The sequence below is a fragment of the Pinus tabuliformis genome, chromosome J (assembly GCF_031772625.1).
Source record: "Pinus tabuliformis cultivar Carrire ecotype Pingquan chromosome J, CPIR1, whole genome shotgun sequence".
Lineage (NCBI taxonomy): Eukaryota > Viridiplantae > Streptophyta > Pinopsida > Pinales > Pinaceae > Pinus > Pinus tabuliformis.
Genome location: NC_142295.1, coordinates 1,522,479,347 through 1,522,486,231, shown reverse-complemented (window position 1 = coordinate 1,522,486,231; position 6,885 = coordinate 1,522,479,347).

Genomic DNA, 6,885 nt, shown 5'->3' with positions numbered 1-6,885 from the left:
ATCTCTCACCTATTTTGGTAATTTAAGAAATTTAAAATGTTTTTTAATTATATATTTAATATTGGGACAATTTCAAAAAAAATCTATAAAATATTAATATATATGAATAAAAATAAAAATTTATATTCTAAATCCTCCGATCGGGGTGATAAAGAAGGAAAGTACTAAAAGGTGGACAGAGCGTGGGAGAGGCTAGCTAGGACGACCACCTACTACCCTCATCGTAGAACAAAAGGCCATGGTGGCGTCTTGCATGCATGTGGCAGTTTCGAGGCAACGTAGTGGAAGGAGTGTGGGGAGAGAGGAGGTTAGAAACGGTGGCGGTAGTGGGATGGGACGTGGGCCAGATGGGCTGAGGTACTTGAGGGTGGTAAGGTTGGGAGGAAAATTTGGTATGCGGCGAAGGGAGGAGGAGAACTGTGCAGTGCAGGCGTTGGGAGCTTCGGCAGGCGAGCGTGAACTCGGGTATGTCTCCTTTGGCTCTCCTCCTGCATTTCTCTCTGAATTGTTTAATATGATGGAAGAGAGGGGTCCGACGGGAACTGATGGAGAGGGATGGTGTATGAGCGGGTTAGCTTTTTACTCTGCCATGCAAAATAAGGCAGAAGAAGGGGGTAAGAAGGGATTTGCAGAAGAAGTGTTGAGGTTGAGCGGGCCAAAGGGCTGCCTGGGGAGAGAGAGCAAGGATCAGTGCACAGATATACCGGGGAATTGCAGTAGTGGGGCAGAGAGTCAGCCCGAGAACACTGAAAACCCTGCCTAGGCAACGGGTAGCATGACAGAGGGCTTACACACCTCCCTTTATCCAGGGGGGGAGAGACCCTTGACTCTTCAGAACAACGGAGGTGGTGGGAGTGGGGTAGGAAGGCTTAGTGACAAGGAAATGATGACTGATGGGAAGACTGTAGCTCCCCAAAAGCTAACTTTTGTTGGTAAGTATTGTAAACAAGCGAAAATAGAGGAGAAAATGGCTCGCCTGGGTAGAGGCAAGGGTCGTGGAGGCAGAGAGTGCCAGAGCCAGTCGAGCAGAGGTGACCCGCCACCCTCAGTGCCAACAAGCCAGAGGAGAGGAAGGAGATCCATGAGGACAACAGTCCAGGAAGCCGCTCGAGCCTATAGAGAAGGGACTGACGCAGACATCCGGCAACTAATTCAAGAGATGGAAGACAGTGTAATGGAAGAGGATTCAGAACCAGAAATGGAGGAATGGGGAGATATCATCCCTGACCCAGGACATACCAGAGGCCAAATGGCGCTTTATAGGCAAGCTCTACATGTGTACTGGGTGTTAAAGCAGCTACTAGTGAAGGCTCTCAAGCAAGTGGCAGGAGAGGTGGCAACAATAGCCCAAGGAATGCCGAATATTAAAAAGGAAATGAAAAACTTGCAGATCATCATGATAATGCAAGACAGCAAGCTGGAGGAGATCCAGCAATGGCTGATACAGATGACTCTAGCACCTAATGACTCGATGGCAGCACCTTCTAATGCATAATTGGTCACTGATGACTGAAAGGAGTAGTCCTTTACAGTTACCTCTAATTATTTTGCAGATAGCTTTTCAGATGTTTATATGTCAGTATGTAGCATGTTAAGTGTTTTTAGGTGTACAGTTCATGTAGCATGGATGGAAAGACTGATTAAATTTTCTTATTGGATGGCTTCTAACAAACTCAGGTGGCCAACAAACTTGGTTTCCCATATGGGCAAGTTGAGGCCACCAAAACGCCGTATTTGGATCAACTTGTTTTTATAAATAGAAAAGGAAGGCACTACCTTAGCTTACAAAAAATATATATATTCTAAATGATTAGCTGCTTTTATTATCAAATAATATACAATAATGGTAAAAGGACAATTTAATCAGTCTAAATGATTCTATTTTAATGTAGATTATTTAATACAACTACCAACCAAATGGTACATAAATAATTTTGAGATTTCAATTCCGGTTAAACTTTTTTTGAAGTGTTTTTCAGTGGATTGTTTGAATTTCAGGATAATTTTATATATTTATAACATTTTAAATGAAGATTTTATGATTTTAATATTTAATATGACATCTTCAAAAAATACAAAATATTGTTAGAAAAGAAATTATATTTCATTTGATACTAAAAATAAAAATAAAAATCATTTTAAACCCAAAAAATTATATCTTTTTCATTTTGAAAATTTAATATTAATTTTATTTTTCATTTTAATTTATCATTTACAAATATAATCATAAAAATTTTCAATTTTGAAATAATATTTTTCTTGATGGTGGCGTTCTCTCTCCACCTTGATATGATGCTAGTTCACACAAAGGGGATTGTGGGTCATATTATATTTGGCACATTCAATTTTGAAATAATATTTTTCTTGAGGGTGGCATTCTCTCTCCACCTTGATATGATGCTAGCTCACAAAAAGGGGGTTGTGGTTCATACTATATTTGGCACATTGCATGTGCTCTCGTCACTTCATCAATCATGGCACTAAGTAAGCACAAGGTTAAACATCATTTGAATATTGCAAGCCACATGGGGAGGCACATGAGGACCCAACATCATAATTCTATTAGATTGGCAGAGCTGGAGAAAAAAATTGATAGTATAGACCGCACACTGACCATTCTAGCCAAGAAACCGGCCAACATCTCCTTCTCCTCGAATGAGGGTAGTGATAGCCAACACAGATTCCTAGAGATTCTACCCAATAGTTGTTATGACTCACTGGTTTTTTGGCTTGCAACATTAGTAGTCTTTTTTGTCTTCTGATGTCAATGTATGCCAAGGTTTGGCACAACCATCATATTTTTTAAGGTTCTATTTACAAGATTCTCTAGTTAGACGAGGTCTTAGCAACCTCAAGATTTTGAACTTATGTTTTTGGTCTTGTTTCCTTTTGGGCAAACCACTAGTGGAAATTTTTTGATCTATGTAATCCACATTTGGCGTAATGCAAAGTGCCTAACTTCGAAAAAAGAAAACAAAAGTACAATATTTTTTCATGTAATTACATATGGAGATGTTTTGTAACTTAATATGTGAGCAATAAGGGTAGCACAAGCAAGGAGGGGAGCTTCAACCATGATGGAAAAGTGGAAACAACCTATTTTTGGAACCTAGGCATCACATCCAACAATCAAGTCGAGTGGTATGCTCTATATCAAGGAATTAGACTCTTTAAAAATCAACGAGTGTGAAGGCTAGTCATAGTTGGGGATTCAAACAATGTTATTTGTCACTTAAATCTTAAAACTAGGCATCAAGACCTAAAACTCCAACTATTTCACAAAAGAATAACGTGACTCAAAATAACCCCAAAACATAGGGCTTACTATGTCCTACATAAATTGAACTCAACAACAGATGTCTTGGCAAAGCAAGCTATAAAGATCACACTCATAACCTTAAATATTGAAGGAATTGTGCACAAATGCCTAGTTCCATGTAGGGAGAGACAAGAGCATGTGGAAGCAAACCAACATGCACAATGTGAATCCTAGAGATGAGATGATTTAAGTCTATGATGTGTGGAATGATTAGGTCAAATTAAGGTTGGTTAGTGGTATAATCTTGCAGCATTTAAGGAGGATTAAACTAGACGAATCGTCACCCCTCATCACTAGTTTGGAGGGTCATGGGCAAGTCAATTGAAGTGTTAACACAAGTGACTTGCCTTTATTGGTGTGGAATCTTCACGGGTCTGAGTTTGCAATACAGGGAGCATTTTTTGCCTTTGTGCAGATGGATTGTCACTTAGTTATGGCCAACAAAGGGTGATGGAGGTTTTATTAAAACTTTGTCTCTTATATTTCATCCTAGATGCCTTTTTCAGGTTCATATTAGTGCTTTGCACTATTAGTGGGATAAAAAAGGAAAGCTTGTGGCAATCACAACAACTATGAGGTCAACATTCACAGGAAAGGGTGGTAATAACATGTCATTGGTTAGGAAGTTTGTCTCAAGCATTCTTTGACATGATCACTCAAGACAAGAAGAGGATGAAGACAATGATAACTAGTGAAGAGGATGTGTTGGAGCTACAACAATGAATTATCATGGCCCTTAAGCTTCACACTGACCAACTAACAACATAGCTAACATCCATTGTGGAGATTATCATAGAACAAAGAACACTAATTCAAAAATAGGAGGGTGCAATAGATAGTCTCAGGAGTCAAGTGGCAGAAATGTGAGAAAGAGACAAGAGCCCCTCCTCCCCAACAACAAACTTAGAGACATTAGTGAAACTGAGTTAGCCCCTCCCCTTTGGCTCCTTTTGATCTCAACATTCTAGCTCTAGAAGAAACGCTTGAACAAGAAGAAGTATACATGGGAAAGGAGACATATTAGTAGGATGCATGAAAACGAAAGTGTTGTAGGATTGGGGGTTTTCTATAGAATTTTTACATTTAGACCTCCATGTATCTATGGGTTTTTGATATGGGTAGATAATCTAAACAAAAACAAGCCAACATTAAATGGGCATATAAATATGTGGTTTTTCATAATTATCATATAAGCCTATTGTGTGCAAGCACAATGCTTTTTTGCTATAGAATTTTATCAATTATTTTTAGAAAACAAAAAAAAACCCTTATTATGGAAAAAATGATTAAACTAGCACAACCATATAGCTTAGATGGCTTGTAAACACCCATATGCATCAAAACACTTGCCTCATAATAGACCTCACATTGTCAAGATTAAAAAAATCATAAAAGTTAACTAAACTATAATTTTACTTTAAATAATTATTATTGTTAATGATTTTAAAAAGAATTAATATATGAGTTGAGCATACATATACATTTGAAGGACCATATAACAAGTAACCATGGAGATTCACTCTCAGCTTATCAAGGAGATTATTAATTTGTAAATAGGCTTTATTGCAATACTATGAGGCAATACCATAATTTACTAACACTGAATGCCCAAAAAACCATAACTCATGTTCATATGATATTTTTTTTAATTTATTTATTTATAGAAAGGGACAAAAATGACATAACTACTTTTGAGATAAATCTCAACCTTTGCTCTTTGAACACTACTAAGAATATTCTATGAAGGTTAAATCTTCACCATCCACTTAATAATTGTTGATAATCCCTATTCTAAAATAGACATGTCTATCAGCATAATAACATTATATTAAAATCTCCTAAGGAGGGTGTCGAGGAGCAGACATTTCTCCCCCACCTTGATATGATGCCAGCTCACATGAAAGGGGGTTGCGGCTGCCACTATACTTGGTGCATTGTATGCACTCTTGTCACTTCATCAATCATGGCACAAAGGCAACATAAATGTTAAATGTCATGTGAATATTGCAGGCAACATAGGGAGGTACAGGAGGATTCAACAGGAGAATTCTATTAGATTTGCAGAGTTAGAGGAAAATTTGACAATATAGACAACAAGCTAACCATTCTAGCCATGGAATTAGCCAACATCTCCTTCTCCTCGGACGAGGGTAGTGACCAACCAACACAGATGCCTAGAGATTCTTCCCAACAGTTGTTATGACTCACTAGTTTTCTGCTTATAGCACTAGTAGTCTTTTTTTTCTTCTCATGTCGATGTATGTCAAGGTCTGGCACAACCAACTTGTTTTTATATGTTTCTATTTACAAGATGCTCTAGTTAAACGAGGTCTTAGTAATCTCAAGACTCTGAACTTATGTTACGGGTCTAGTTTCCCTTCGAACAAACTAGTAGCATCGATGTAATCATCATTCGATGTACACACAAAGTGTCTAACTTCAGAAAAAAGAAAAGCATTATATTAAAAAAAATTACATTACATAATTAAAAATGAACACAATAAACTTTAAAATGAATTCATATTTATATTTTTGAATTAGAATTTAAAATAAAAATTATTATTATTTTTACCACATTATTATTATTATTTAGTGAAACTAGTAAAGATTTGTATTATTAAAAAAAAAATTGATTACAAGGCTAGAACATTTACATATTCCAATCTTCCGTGAAGGTTGGAGATTGAGCACAAATGTTCAATCCAAACCCTCAAACAAGTTCTCCATAATACAACAAATTTATTCCCTTCCAACTAAAATTTTTCCAAAAAACCCCCAAAATACATACACATTTACATTCCATTTTTTACTGTAATTTAAGTTTTGATCTAGTTTGACTTCTTGCTTTTCATAGAGATTTTTTTTTCCTTTCTTCCCAACTTGAATCCAACCCGCATTTTCTAAAAATTTTGGTGGATTCTTGAAATCTTCCTCATCTGTCTTATTTGCCCAAGAAGTTTCATTTTCAATGATATCCCTTGTGGTTTCTGGGGGGGTCCATTTTCCACGAGGGATTGTTGTTTTTCCACTAAAGTTATGTCCGGGGAATCCTTACTCGCAATTGAAGGATCCACATTAGCAAATGATTTTTCCTGCTTAGATTATGTTATTGCGGATTTTGTTTCTTTGACTGTATTTGCTTCCTTCTTATCTTCTAGTTCTTTCTTGTCTTGAATCTCTTCCTCTTTGAATACCGTATAGTGATCACCTTGTGCTCCTTCCCACCATTTGGGCCTTCGGGATTTTTTTTAGTCTTTGCTATTCTGAGAACGTTTGGGGCAATTTTTAATTACATGCCCCATTTCATAACATGCTCTACACCAAAATGAAATATTCTCATAATCAAACTTTTGGACCCAAACATAATTTAGAGCCATCAAATTAATCTTGGTGGGAAAACCCTTGTTAAAGTCCATCTCCACACAAAGGCGGGCGTAAGTATTCTTGTAATATTTTTTTTAGAATGACGATAAAACATTCCTACCACATTCCCTATGGAGGAAAGCAATGTATGATTCCAAAAATGCAATGGAAGATTCAGAAGCCTTACCCAAAGTGGGTTGTGG